Below are 15,492 nucleotides of genomic sequence, written 5' to 3'. Positions count from 1 at the left end.
CTGGTTTCTCTTGGATCTAAAATAAATCGTATCACATCACAGTGGGAAAACAACTGGACTCCCCTGGGCTCAGATCAGGTCAGCTCTCCTCCACAGAGTCAGCACAACCGTGACTGCCTACTCCAGCCAGCCACCACCTCTTTGCTGCATAGCATGCACTGTGGAGTGAGGATGCTTAGGAGTCAGTGTTTCTTACCCTGCAGCACGTACATTGCACAGCAGGGGGCAGTATCAGAGACATAAAATTTAGACTTTAACATCAGGAAAAATGCCCCAGCTATAAGACATCTATCAGGTTATTACATAGTCTTCATTGGAAAGTGGTGGAAACCCAGTCACTAGGAGCTTTTAAAATTGGTTTGGCCCCAAAAAATGAAAAAGGCACTGCTGGGAAATTGGATGATCCAACAAGCCTTTCACATCTGTCTCCTGTGAGTCTATAACTCTGAATTCAGGCAGCTGAAGGTGTGAACTGCCTGCTAAGGTCATAAAGCACTTTGGAATGTTCAAAGCCAATGGTTGGCTACACATTCCAGTGGTTGTGCTTTTAAAGGATGCTGCTGCAAACTGCTGTTATTACTGCTCTAGTGGGGAGAGGCTCTGCCTCTTTCCATTCATTTTTAAATGTAAGGAGGATTTTTAATTGAAAATCATAATTGATAACTTATGAATACAAGAGCCCCACACTATTCAAGCGAGCCAGAAATGAACTGCTTGTCTTGGCTTCCTGGTACTTGAAACTAAAATGCCTTCTGTGTTGACCCTTAATAGAGAAATGGACTTTGCTGGATGCGAGTATTAATAAAAGAAAAAGGGGTTTGGATTATTTAAGAACCCTTCAAAGCTATAGCCCAATCATATGTCATTATAATTAAGAAGTGTTGTCTTGGGTTTAGAGCAGAGAGTCAGTTCACATGGGTTTTATTCACCATTCTTCTACTAACTCACTATGTGGTGTTGAGCAAGTTATTTAATTCCCCATGACACAGCCCATCAGTAAATGGGGATTTTATCACTCTCCCAAAGGTGCTGTAAAACCTAATTCATGAGTAAGTAGGTAAGTGCTTTGAGGTTTTTGGATGAAGATGCTAAAGGAGGACAAAATACTGCTATAAGAGATTATAGATACCCCTACAGTGCACTTTTATAATATACAGCCCATGTACTCCAGTGTGTACAAAAGGACAGTGCTCCTCTGAGTGTCTCTTTATTATATCATCCTGATCTGTAACAGAATTTTGCAGGATGAGTTTTGCATGAAGACAGAAGGGTAAATACTGATTACACTGAAGGTGGGCTGAGCCAAGTTCTCTATTGAATTACTTCCATGAAGTCAAACAGAATTTGGAGTGGAAACATGGAAAACAGATGTGATTTGATGAAACTGCCCTACCTCATCCTGCTGAAGTTTTTCTAGCAGAACAGTCACAACGACAGCCAGTTTGGTCTCAGCTATCTTGACAATCTGAAGGGCAATAGAGGCCTTATCTTGATCGTCCATATGGTCCAGGAGGAAAACAACCTCACTGTAAACAGCTGAAATTAAAGGAAAGGATTCTGCTGGTTATCATTGATGTTGGGATTCAGTGCTTGTGTCTTTAATTCACTATCTAGTAAAGACTCTGTAGGAGACCAGACATGGTGATAAGTGGACCTGGGAATCATGCAAATCCTTTTCTTCCCTCATGGTGACCATGTCTGTTTGCAGAGCTATTGTGGGGGGACGGATTATAATAAGGAAAAGCTGCTCCTTTTAAATAAGATCCCCACATAAAATAATCTTTTCCACCTTTACTATTAATTTAGGCATTTTGATAGCACACAGAATAATTTATAGCCAAGATTTTTAAAACTGGGTGCCTAAACTAAAACTCCTAAATCCATATTAACACGCCTACATCCTGATACAACAAATTAATCACATGCCTAACTCAATGCCAACAAATAAATCTAAAGTTAAACACATGCTGAAGTGTTTTGCTTAGTCAGGGTGTCATTTCCAAAAGTGCTGAGCACCCAGAATTACCTATGGATGGTGCAAAGAACTTCTAGGGGTTCAGTATCTCTTGAAAATCAAGCCACTTTTTAAAGACCCCACTGTATGAATTTAGAAGTCAAACTTTATGCACTCTGTTTTGAAAAAAGGCTTCAGTTTTATTTTATGGTAATTTAAATACTTGCAGAGAAGACACATGGAATAGGTATTTGTCCAGTTGCCTCTAGAGACCCTAAAAGATTTTCCCCCAATGCACAACATAAGAAGATAAGAACGGCCGTACTGGGTCAGACCAAAGGTCCATCTAGCCCAGTATCCTGTCTGCCGACAGTGGCCAGCACCAGGTGCCCCAGAGAGGGTGGACAGAAGACAATTATCAAGCGATTTATCTCCTGCCATCCCTCTCCAGCCTCTGACAAACACAGGCCAAGGACACCATTTTATCCCCTGGCTAATAGCCTTTTATGGACCTAACCTCCATGAAATTATCTAGCTAGGTGTTTTCCATGGGTAGGGTGACTGCCCCATACCTTTATGTGAAGCCTCAGAGATTAAGTCTTGGTAAGTCTTGCTCACATAGTCAGGATCAGTGTTACCTGTAAACTGAGCACTTGGGTGGCAGACATGTGTTTCTAATGGTTGTACACATCCGTACATGCCTCAATGCACATAAAATGTATTCTACACGTAGAATTGGAGAGAACATTGGTCAGGATGCAATTGATCTCCAGATATGAGGGTGGGGAGGAATTTTCCCTGGGTCAGACTAGCAGGGATTATTGTTTGGGAGGTTGGGAATTTGTCTTCTTCGGGAGTATGGGGCACTGATCAACCACCAGGATCATCAGGGCATTTCTGACCTAATCATTTCTCTACCATTGCAAAGGCCTCAGGCATTGGTAGCATTTCAGTTTCTCCTATCCTCTGTCTGCAGCACACAGCATCTTAGTCTCCTAGGCCTTGGGCACATCTACACAGCAGGGCTAAAGCAGAAATAAGCTACACAACTTGAGCTATCAATTGTGCAGCTTAAGTTGAAATAGTTTATTTCGGCTTTTGGCGCTGTCTACACAGCAGGAAGTCGGGGAAAGAGCACTCTTCCTCCTACTTCCCTTACTCCCCATAAAATGCGGGTTATAGGAGTCGGAGAAAGAAGTCCTCCAGCTTGACATTATTTGACATTATGTTGAAATAATGGCTTGCTGTGTAGATGCGGACTATGTTATTTTGCAATAACATCAGTTATTCCAAATTAACACTGCTGTGTTGACATACCCTTCAAGAGTGACAATTTTTAGTCCAAGACAAGTTTTGGTTTCAGCATAGGGTTGCTAGGTGAAACGTAATGGTTTGTGACATACGGAAGATTAAAGTACATGATCTAATGACCTACCAGCCTTAAACTCTATGAAACTGTGAAATAGTTGATGTATTAATAAAATCAGGATTTTATCTCCCATGTGTCTCTCAGCAGAAATTCTCCTGGAGACTTAATATTTAACAAGAAATCTGAAATGCCATATTTATCTGTCTCCATTGCAACAGCATTCCAAGGCATGGAGGAGGAATTGATCAGAATTTACCCTTCCCATGAAAGATTGCTCAAGATTAGGCGATTACCCATCCTTACCCTTCGATTCCAACACCCAGATGCAGATGGAATCAGAACTGTAACTTACATTGCCCATACAGTTGCAATAGTAATGGTGAAGGATTAAGAGCACTAGTGTTGCTAAGAAACGCTTTGTTATCCTCCATTTAATATGCTAGCTATCCACTTAATATCTTAAGTAGACAGCAGGTACATCTAGACTGCAGAGTTTTTCCAGGATACCAGAGATATCCCAGAAAAGCTCTGCCACGTCCAAGGAATGCGTCTGCTTTTCCAAAAAAATATTGGAAAAGCAGACATGTTTTTTCAGCATCTCAGTAAACCTCGTTCTACGAGGAAGAAGGGATGTTCTGAAAGAGGCTTTTTTTCTGACATTTGGCCCAGTGTAGACGGGCCAACTGTCAGAAAAGCCTCTTTCAAAAGAAAAGTGATAGAACTTTGTAGTCTAGACACAGTCAGCTAGAAGAGAAGTCCTTCTGTGTTTTCTCTTCTAATTTCTCCCATCTCTGATGCTTTGCACCACTAGATTTTGGCTCCAAGGATGCAGAAGTCATAAAATAAGGACCCATATTAACAACATAAAACAACTGGAGAAAGGAAAGAAGACCTTCCCCATAACATCCAATAGTGACACAGGTTGTCAGGAAAGTTTCCAGGTTCAGAGGCTGTAGGCCAGTCCTTCAACTCAAGTCAATTAAAAGGGAAGTCAGTAGAGGCTCACTGGATTTACAGCAGCTAATGATCTGGTCATATAAATGGAGAATATTACACGTTTCTATGCACCCATGCTCTTGAATGTGTATGTGTGGATACAGGTTGGATATAAAAAATACAATAGTGACCCTTACCTCTATCAATTACCTCCTGTTCACTCACAAATGTATTCATGGTTTAGTCTTTCCTCAACACCTTCTCTCAATCCTTTCTCCAACTAGCTCCAGTACTGAGAGATAGATGGCCTCTCAGTCTGTCAACCAGAACTTCCAGTTAAACTTACACAAGCACTATTGTGACATCCTTGTGACCAAAGCAAATTCCATAAACTGTTGATGACCAGGTAGGCACACAGGGACTCTGTCACTGTGCTGGAGAGAACTATGGTTAAGATGACCTGTCACCTGTCTATGACTTTTACTAAAAATGGCCCTAAATAAATTTTAGGTGCTGGGGAAAGGCAGCGCTCCAGCAGACTCCACTGCTCTGAGAGCAGGCTGGGGTGCCACTACGACTTCCACTCCAGATGGGGGATCTGCCCAGGGTACCCTGACTGCTCTCCAACCAATGCTCCAGCACAGCATCTGGCCCCAGGGATGCCCTGAGATGTACCACGCCAACTACTGTGGAAGTCACAAAGGTCCCAGAAAGTTACAGAATCCATGATTTCTGTGATAGAAATGTAGCCGTGTTAGTCTCGTGTAGCTGAAACAAAAAACAGGACTATGTAGAACTTTAAAGACTAACAAGATGGTTTATTAGGTGATGAGCTTTCGTGGGCCAGACCCACTTCCTCAGATCAAATAGTGGAAGAAAATTGGCACAACCATATATACCAAAGGATACAATAAAAAAAATGAACACATGAAATTTGATTTGTCCTTTTCATATGTGTTCATTTTTTTGATTGTATCCTTTGGTATATATGGTTGTGTCAATTTTCTTCCACTATTTGATCTGAGGAAGTGGGTCTGGCCCACGGAAGCTCATCACCTAATAAACCATCTTGTTAGTCTTTAAAGTGCTACATAGTCCTGTTTTTTGTTTCATGATTTCTGTGACCTCCATGAATGATTCACAGCCTTATTCATAATCACTTTCTCCCAAATAGGCCTCTGCCTACTGGTTCACAACCATCTCCTCCCTGTTGGTCAGAATCAATTCTTAAATGCCTATGCCCTGGGTTACTTCCTTCAGTTTCTGAAACAAAGCATTGTCCCCATGACATTCCAAGAACTTATTGGATATTTTGTGTTTTATCATATTACTTTTCCCACTGATGTCTAGGTAGGTAAAGTCCCTCATTACTATAAGGGTCTGGATATTTGTTTTATTTGTTCTAGAAATGCCTCATCTCCCTCCTCCTCCTGGTTTGGATGTGTTTTCCCCACTTCGTCTTTACCCAGAGACTTTCAGCTGGTCTGCCTCTTGCCTCTTTCTGGAACTCAGAACAAGTGTACAATACAACACCACCTCCCTTTTATTCCTACATGCTCTTCCTGAACAAGATGTACCCCTCTATGCCAATACTGCAGTTATGAGATTTATCCCATCAAGTATCTGAGATGCCACTTAAGCTCAGTTATGACTTGTCTATTAGTACTCCCAATTCTGACTGCTTAGTCCTGTTATTCCTTGAATTTGTGAGTAGACGTCTAAAGCAGTGATACTCAAAATGGTCCATGAAACCACTTTGAGAAAACTGCTAACTGGCTACACTGGTGTGTTTATTTACTGGTGCCGCAGCCACAAAGCCTCGTGGCTCCCATTGGATCCGATTTGCTGTTTGCAGCCAAAGGGAGCCATGGGAAGCAGCAGCCACAGCTCCTTTTGCTATGACTGGCTAACCAGAGCCAAAGGGACCTGCAAGGCTCCGTGGCCTCAGTGCTGGTAAATAAACACACCGGCGCGGCCGGTTAGCAACTTTCTCAGAGTGGTTTCACGGAGCACTTTGAGAAACACTGATCTAAGGTATTGATCAAATTCCCCCCAGGGATTTCCCTCTTGTTGCTCCTGTAATTCTACTCTAATTTTCCATATCTGATTCTCCCCAAAGAACTAGTCCTCTATTAAAGATACCTTTTGAACCTAGTTGCCTTTTGTCACCTGCCCCTACTCAACTTAGTTTAAAGCCCTTCTAATAAGATTGGTGAGTCACTGCATTAAGATGTCCTTCCTTTTTGTGGTCAGATCGACCCCATCTCTTCCCAGCAAACCTCCTTCCTGCAACAGTATGCCATGACTGAGGAAGTCAAAACCTCCCATCCATCCATCCTCATCACACTATTATGTGGACATGCTTACCATTTAGTGTAAAAAGCAGAAAAAACACTCAGTGCAGGAAACAAGGGGACTGAAACTGAAGCTGTCAAGTTCACATGCTTCCATTTTCACTAACTGATACATCTGGATCTCTCAAGCTAGTGGGGATGTCCAAGGCAGAAAAATATTTCTGTAGATCAGCATGTGATTATTTGTATTGCGGTACTGCCTCATAGTCCCAGTCATAGGCCAGAATCTCATTGCCTTACGACCTGTACAAACTCAGAATAAGATGGTCCTTAACTGTCATTAAGTAATATTTATTCACAGCACAACAGAGAAGATAATTAAGCAAGAAGATAAGCCTACTTTGACCAGGTACCAACATGAAACTAGTGTAGTAATACTACATATTTAGGAAACTTTCTCCCTGATTCAGGGTCTGTTGTGGCTAAGCCCCAGTTCCATACCATTGTGCAAACTAGGGTCTTATACAACTGCGCTAGATAGAAAGTGTACAGCAGTACAGTTCAAGAGTACTCCATATTTAATACATGCACAGGAGGCCACTTCCACAAGAAGCTAAGGGCATGGTCAGCACAGAGAGACTTCCTGTCTCTGCTAGTTTTACGCATCCCTCACTGTCTACACCTGCTCCATAAGTTCAGGCCTTTCAAAAACACCGCATCATGTACAGGTAACTGTAACAATGCTTGTTCGTTGTATCTGTTCACATGAGGGCAAGGCATCCAATATCAGTCCACTATGGGTGGATCAGCAATAGGAATAATGTTTGTGCATGTGACAAATAACCCCAGGACCACAGAACAAATTAAGGACACCAATGTGTGTGGCAAAGTCATCACAAACACCGTGCAGACGTCAGGGAACTCATAAGTTAGCATATAACCTTAATTCAGATCTTGGTGCAATAGTATATCCTCAAAAGGAAACTTTACTTATTAATTGGTTGTATTTTACTTATCAGTTGGTTGTATTTTACAAGATAAAAAGCTGAATCGTTGGTTGAATGTTAGTTTATTTGCCCCAGGGCCAGATTTTTACAAAAACAAGTCATGTGCACATACGCAACTAAGAGTTCTGCAGCAACGCACACTGTCCTGCAGCAATTAGTAGTGGGATCCTGCCCTTAGCAAGTCCTGGGCTTACAATTCACATGCTTATCTCACTAATGAGTATCAATTGATCAGCCTGTACTGAATATGGCTTGACAATTTGCCATCACTCAAAACACATTACAGTCAGAGAGGATGATAAATATACCATTTATTCACCATTATGTACAAAGTCCAACATGTCCAAGGAGGCAAGAAAACAAAACTGGTGAATACAGAAAAAACATTACAGCCTCTCTCCGAGTTACAGACCAAACACTTGGCTGTAACTCGATCAGTTCGTAACTTGGACCCCATTGAGTTACACGTGACCGCGCTGTTTGTAAGCGCGGGTCACGTTCGTAACTCGGGGACCGTCTTTACGACTGCTCCATGGGAGCTTTGGTCGTAAGTGCGAACGGTCGTAACTCGACCATTCGCAACTCGGGGAGTAGCTGTACTGCAAAAAACAGACTGATAGCAAGAAGCTTTTGTACAATGTGCAGTAAGATGCACACCTTAATCCCGCTCAGTGTTTGACTGACTCTAATTCAACCTAAGTTTTGTCAGAGTAGGGTATGAGGTCCAGATCTTCAAAGGTATTTAGACTAATTTCCATTGAAACCAATGGGAGCCAGGAATCTCAATACCTGGGAGGATCTGAGCAAGGACGGCAGAATTTGATGCAACAACAATATGCATTTCTAGAGAGATTTTCTTTTTTAAATAATTTTACTGACTCTCTGATTCAAATATAAGCCATTATTAGCCAATAATTATATTTTTTCTATCCCTATTAGAGCACAGACAAATAGGAGAGTGGAAATAACATGATTTATTTAAAAGATTTAAACCAGGTTCTTTCATGGAAAAAAAATTAAAGATCCAGCACTGTACAGATCACTCTGCTGAGATGTGAGCCAAATGACTTAAAGCAGAATTCCAATATTACCTCTCTTTTTTGAAAGTTTTCTCACAAACTCCTCAAAATATCTGCCTCCACCTAGTGGTGTGGGTTTGCATAACTTTTGTTATTTATATTCCCTGTTGTAGAAATACATCAAATTATACTCCGCATGATTCTATGATTCTATCTGTAGGGACAGGGACAGGGACAGGGATAATCCTGGGAAGAGGCTCTTTTTTCCTTCACTACTCTATAGAGGTTCTTATACTGCTTGTTGTCAGCAAGACATGAGAAGTCATTCTTCCGCTCTACTCTGCGCTGGTTAGGCCTCAGTTGGAGTATTGTGTCCAGTTCTGGGCACCACATTTCAAGAAAGATGTGGAGAAACTGGAGAGGGTCCAGAGAAGAGCAACAAGAATGATTAAAGGTCTAGAGAACATGACCTATGAAGGAAAGCTGAAAGAATTGGGTTTGTTTAGTTTAGAAAAGAGAAGACTGAGGGGGGACATGATAGCCGTTTTCAGGTATCTAAAAGGGTGTCATAAGGAGGAGGGAGAAAACTTGTTCATCTTGGCCTCTGAGGATAGAACAAGAAGCAATGGGCTTAAACTGCAGCAAGGGAGATTTAGGTTGGACATTAGGAAAAAGTTCCTAACTATCAGGGTAGTCAAACACTAGGGCTGTGTCTAGAATGCATCCTTTTTCCGTAAAAGGGATGCAAATTAGACACATCGCAATTGCAAATGAAGTGGGGATTAAAATCCCCCCCACTTCATTTGCATAAACATGGCTGCCACTTTTTTCCGGCTCGGAGCTTTGCCGGAAAAAAGCGCCAGTCTAGACGCGGATCTTTCGGAAAATAAAGCCTTTTCCAAAAGATCCCTTATACCTCTTAAAAAAAGGAATAAGGGATCTTTCGGAAAAGGCTTTATTTTCCGCAAGATCCCCGTCTAGACTGGCGCTTTTTCCAGCAAAGCTCCGAGCCAGAAAAAAGAGGCAGCCATGTTTATGCAAATGAAGAGGGGGGGATTTAAATCCCCGCTTCATTTGCAATTGCGATGTGTCTAATTTGCATCCCTTTTACGGAAAAAGGATGCAGTCTAGACACAGCCTGGAAGAAATTGCCCAGGGAGGTTGTGGAATCCCCATCTCTAGAGATATTTAAGAGTAGGTTAAATGAATGTCTATCAGGGATGGTCTAGACAGTATTTGGTCTTTCCATGAGGGTAGGGGCCTTGATTCGATGACCTCTCGAGGTCCCTTCCAGTCCTAGTATTCTACGATTCTATGATTCTTTTCATCCATAAACATTTTTACAGACAAAGAGAACGTGATGCAATTGACCTGACCTTGGGATCCCCTCCTGGAGGCCCTATGGTCTGACCATACCCTGCCTAGAGAGACAATAGAAAAGTCCTCCAGGCAGACTGGAGTGGCTGTGGGAGAAGCAACCAATCAGGGCCAGGAAAGTCCTATAAAAGCAGCCGAAAGACCAGATATCAGTCAGTGTCTCTGGAGGCCACAAGGTATGCAGAACCAGGAGACAGGCTGCCTGAGAGAGTGGCAGCACTGCAGACAGCTCCTTGTGAAGAGCTATTGGCAAGTGCTGGACTGTGATGGAACTTTGAAATAAAGCCCTGAGGTAAGGGCAAAAATGCCGTATTTTGGTGGGGTAGCTCTGGGGACACCACTCTCTTTGAGTGGGGAACAAACTTGAAAGGACATAAGAGAGCTAACAAAGATAGGCTCCGATTAGATGTGTACCCTGGAAGGGGTTTTGATGAGCACACACAATGAGTGAGACTCGGCCAGAGACTGTGTCACCGAAGTCAGACAAGAGAGTGCAGGCACATGGTTTCTTAGTATACCTGCAGTGCAGGAAACCCTATTCAGACCTAAAGGGCAGACACCAAGTCTATGGGCCTTATGCCCAGAACCTCAGAGGTATTTCGGCTCTTAGGGTATGTCTACACTGCAGTGTTTTTCCAGAATAACTGCCGTTAGTCCAGAAAAAAAGACTTGCATCCATACTGCTATTGCATTCTTTTGACAAAAAGTTGAAAGAACGGAGGGGTTCTTTCACGAGGAAGACGTCTTTGTCTGAAAGAGCAGAAGAGGGAGTTCTTTTGAAAGAAGAGGCCTCCAGGAAATAGCACAGGTGCCCTGGTGGCCACTCCGTCCAAACTATTCAGAACTCTATAGTCCCTGTCTCCAGCCATCTCTTAAAGCTGCAGGCACCTGGGACAACACTTGTGGCAGGGGGCTGGCCCAGAGAGCTGCACCTCACTGCGTGGCTGTGACTGCCAAACTAATTGGGACCCATGGCCCAGCCACAAGCCTCCTGAGACCTCTCTGGCCCTCACAGGGAGCATGACCAGGGCTCCCAGGACTCAGCCAGAGGCCCGAAGAGGTTTGTGCCATCGTGGTCCGGGGCAGAGATCCTGGCCTTCCTGTAGGTGTGGGGTGAGCAGGAGACCCTGCAGGATCTCGGCTCCCAGTGGCACAACGCCGACATATACGGTCGGATGGCCGAGGCTCGGGCCACAAGAGGCCACCACTTCCAGAACCTCATACAAGTATGGAGCAAAGTGAAGGAGCTTTGCCAGGGCTATGCGAGGGCAAGGGAGCACAGCTCTCTCTCTGGGGCAGGACCCCACTCCTAGCCCTACTACGCTGAGCTCCACCACATCCTGGGGGGTGGTTCAGCCCCTTCCTCACCCCTGGTGGTGGACTTGGGGCTGGAGACACTCATCTTTGCCAACCCAGGGCTCCCAGGCCAGGAGGAGGAATCCGACCCCGTACCCCAGGGCCTGGATGTCTTACACGCATTCTCTGAGCACGGGGAGGAATCATCAGGTGAGTGCTCTGGAAGCAGGCTGGAGACAAGGGCACACACATGGCTGCACACAGACTTAGGAGTGCCGCACACGACACATGGGAATGCCTGCACACTTGAGGCACCACCCACTTCCACGGACAGCACTGGCAGGTGTGCGTGCAGCCCCCATGGAAGAGCAGACTGCTCCAGGCCCCTCTCCTGCCCATGGCATCCCACTGTGTCCGACCACTTCCCTTGCCCTGCCTGTCTGTGGGACGAGGATGGGGGGGAGCAAGAAGCATGGTCCCCTGGGCACCTCAGGGCCTCTGTGAGGCAGGGCCGATGTCCAGGCCACACATAGCCTTGCTCCTGGAACATCCCTGCCCTCTAGCCTGAGGACTCTTGTTCTCAGCTCACAGAGGAGGGCACGGACTCAGGGACAGTGTCTGCACGGATGACTGACCGCCTCTTCCTCTTTATTCTCCACAGCCGGACTAGCGTCACTAATGGGCGATCACCGCCAGCTGAGGCAGCCGCCTGACCCTGGGGGAGCCACAAGTGCAGGAGGGTCCAGGGGACCTGATGAGACAGCACGTAGTCATCCTCCAAGGCATGCAATGGATCCTGGCCTAGAAGGACCAGGAGGACGCTCAGGGGCTGTGTCTACATTTGCAAGATTTTGCGCAAAAACTTGCCGCCTGTCTACACTGGCCATGAGTTCTTGCACAAGAACTATGATGTGCCCGCTCAGGAATAAGCCCTCTTGAAGAAGTGTTCTTGCGCAAGAGGCCAGTGTAGACAGGCAACATGAATTTCTTGTGCAAGAAAGCTCGATGGCTAAAATGGCCATTGGAGTTTTCTTGCGCAAGAGAGCGTCTACACCGGCACGGATGCTTTTGCGCAAAAGCACATCTCTTGCACAAAAGTACATGCCAGTGTAGACGCTCTCTTGCACAAATACTTTAACGCAAAAACTCTTGCATTAAAAGTATTTGTGCAAAATCTTGCCAATGTAGATATAGCCAGGGTGTGTCTAGACTACAGGGGTTTTTTTTCAAAAAAAGTGGCCTTTTTTTGAAAAAGCTTCCCCTGCATCTAAACTGCTGCCATGTTCTTTTGAAAGTAAATCGAAAGAGCATGGCTGGTTTTTTAACTATGGAAAACCTCGTTTCACGAGGAATAACGCCTTTTTTCAAAAGTGCTCTTTCAAAAAAAGGTACTATGTATTGCAAACTGTGCTTTTTCGAAAGAGAGCATCCAGACTGTCTCGGTGCTCTCTTTTGAAAAAGTGTCTTGCTTTTTCAAAAGTACCGGTTGTAGTCTAGATGCTCTTTCGAAAGAGGCTTGCAGTCTAGATGGGACCCAAATATGGGCTCAGATGGTGCAGCAGAGCCAAAACATGTGTGCTACCATATATGAAATGATGGCACACCCAGCTCCTGTCCCTGTCCCTGTCCCTGTCCCTGTCCCCGCTGCTCCCACTGCCCTCCCTGCTCATGCTTCTCCTGCTGTCTCAGGCCCCACCCACTCCCCGAGGTTGCCAAGGTCCTGAGACCTGAGGTGGCACTTCCAGCTGCACCACGCACCACTCCCAGCCCTGAGTCCCCCTCCTCCTTGGCCCTATCCATGGAAGAAAAGGAGGAGTTGCACTATATGTAAGAGAGCACTAGACTACAGGGTTTGTCGACAAAAGTGGACTTTTGTCAACAAAACTATACCTGCGTCTACACTGCCGCTGAGTTCTGTCGACATAATGTAAGGATATTTAAATCCTGCGCTTCATTTGCAATTTCGGTCACCCTCATTAGATCGAACTAGGGGGCTAGTGTAGACATACCCTTCCAGAAGAAGCTTGCAGTCTAGACGTAGCCCTAAAGTCCATTGCTTTCAATGGATGTTAGAAGGCTAAATACCTTTATGGATCTGGGCCCTACTCCTACAAAATGATCCACACAGATAGATCTGTGTGTCTGCATTCATATCAATGGTACTCTACACAGACACAATGAAAGATTAAGGAGTAAAGGATATTTATTTGTGATATATCTCTTCAGACACGCACATACATGCCTGCATACACAGTAGCCCAACAGTTAGTTTGTTCTTTTAAAGAAATGATGTGACACACATAAGGCTGACTCAAAGGCAGGGACTCATAAAAACGTGTAGTGATATATGCCTGTCAACTTGTACAACTATAATCATTCGGAAATACAACTTAAACCAGTTTTATTTCCTAACATGCAGAGCACATGTAGGCAGGGAATAGCAAGCACTTTGAAATGTATCCACACACTTGGGCTACGTCTACACTGGCCCCTTTTCCGGAAGGGGCATGTAAATTTCACCTATCGTAGTAGGGAAATCCGCGGGGGATTTAAATATCCCCCGCGGCATTTAAATAAAAATGTCCGCCGCTTTTTTCCGGCTTTTAAAAAAGCCGGAAAAGAGCGTCTACACTGGCCCCGATCCTCCGGAAAAAGTGCCCTTTTCCGGAGGCTCTTATTCCTACTTTCAAGTAGGAATAAGAGCCTCCGGAAAAGGGCACTTTTTCCGGAGGATCGGGGCCAGTGTAGACGCTCTTTTCCGGCTTTTTTAAAAGCCGGAAAAAAGCGGCGGACATTTTTATTTAAATGCCGCGGGGGATATTTAAATCCCCCGCGGATTTCCCTACTACGATAGGTGAAATTTACATGCCCCTTCCGGAAAAGGGGCCAGTGTAGACGAGCCCTTGGGGTATGTCTACACTACAAAGTTAGTTCGAACTAACAGATGTTAGTTCGAACTAACTTTCATAGGCGCTACACTAGCGCTCCGTTAGTTCGAATTTAATTCGAACTAACGGAGCGCTTAGTTCGAACTAGGTAATCCTCATTCCACGAGGATTAAGCCTAGTTCGAACTTGCTAGTTCGAATTAAGGGCTGGGTAGACCCTTAATTCAAACTAGTGGGAGGCTAGCCCTTCCCAGCTTGCCCTGGTGGCCACTCTGGCCAACACCAGGCAAACTCTACTGCCCCCCTCCCGGCCCCGGAGCCCTTAAAGGGCCACGGGCTGGCTACACAGTTTGTGCCAGTTGCAAGGCTGCCAGCACCCGTGCCAGCACACCCTGCACCTGACACCCATGAGCCAGCCACCCGATGACACCCAGCCCTCCCCCTCTTCCCGGGACCAGCCTGGCAGCTCCCAGGACCCTGCCCGGGGCCGCAAGAGGCAGGCGCCCGCGTGGTCTAGTGCGGAGATCGTGGACCTCATCGAGGTTTGGGGGGAAGCCTCCAATGTCCACGATCTCTGCACTAGCCACAGGAACACGGCAGTCTACGGCTGCATGGCTGCCAGCCTGGCCACCAGGGGCCACCAGCGCAGCCGGGAGCAGGTGCGCTGGAAAATAAAGGACCTGCGGCAGTCCTACTCCCGGGCCTGCCTGCCAGGGGATGATCCGGAGGCGTGCCCCCAGTTTTTGGCTCTGGACCACCTCCTGGGGGCTCATGCCATCCCTGCCCCCCGGGACGTGATAGACCCTGGGGCAGTGGGACCGCTCCAAGAGACGGAGGAGGAGGAGGAGGAGGAGGGCTCCGAGAGCCAGGAGCCTGCCAGCAGCCTGCCCAGGACCCGGGATCCCCGAGGTACCCCACAGAGCCGCTCGCCTGTGTCGTCTGAGGCTGGGGAGGCGTCCACCTGTGAGTACCATCATGCTCCCCTTATGTGTACGGGGGGCTGGGGCGAGAGGGAGCCCAGGGACCGTGCGCCTGGGCCTTGTCCACCACGGAGCAGCAGCTGGGGATCCTGCAGGGGCCCTGGCCTTGCAGAGGGGAGCTGGGTTTCACACACCTGGGCCCCTGGGGTAATTGACCGCTGTTCTTGTTTCACCACAGCCGCAGCACCTGGGCCTGCAGGGCGCACCACCCCGCCTGCAGCAACCACCCACGCTCGGGCCAGCAGGAGAGCCAGGAACCAGGATGAGTACCAGCGGCAGCACCTCCGGTTCATGGAGCAACAGCTCCGCATCCAGGAGCACTGGGTCCAGGAGGACCTTCGGCTGCGCCGGAGGAGCTTGGAGGCCCTCAGAG

The 15,492-nt window shown here is 46.2% G+C and overlaps 1 long non-coding RNA gene across 1 annotated transcript; it reads right to left on the bottom strand.

Moving 5' to 3' along the window:
• Positions 1 to 1,393: 1,393 nt before the first annotated feature.
• On the bottom strand, positions 1,394 to 4,567 carry LOC149525962 (uncharacterized). Its single transcript, XR_016348924.1, has 2 exons — positions 4,457 to 4,567; positions 1,394 to 1,536 (listed from the first exon to the last, which is right to left on the bottom strand). It is a non-coding gene; the product is annotated as an uncharacterized LOC149525962 (long non-coding RNA).
• Between the last annotated feature and the right edge of the window lie 10,925 nt (positions 4,568 to 15,492).

This window comes from Pelodiscus sinensis, chromosome 1 (assembly GCF_052426305.1).
Source record: "Pelodiscus sinensis isolate ZL-2025 chromosome 1, ASM5242630v1, whole genome shotgun sequence".
NCBI classification, from domain to species: domain Eukaryota; kingdom Metazoa; phylum Chordata; order Testudines; family Trionychidae; genus Pelodiscus; species Pelodiscus sinensis.
This window is presented reverse-complemented; position numbering and strand designations above follow the sequence as displayed.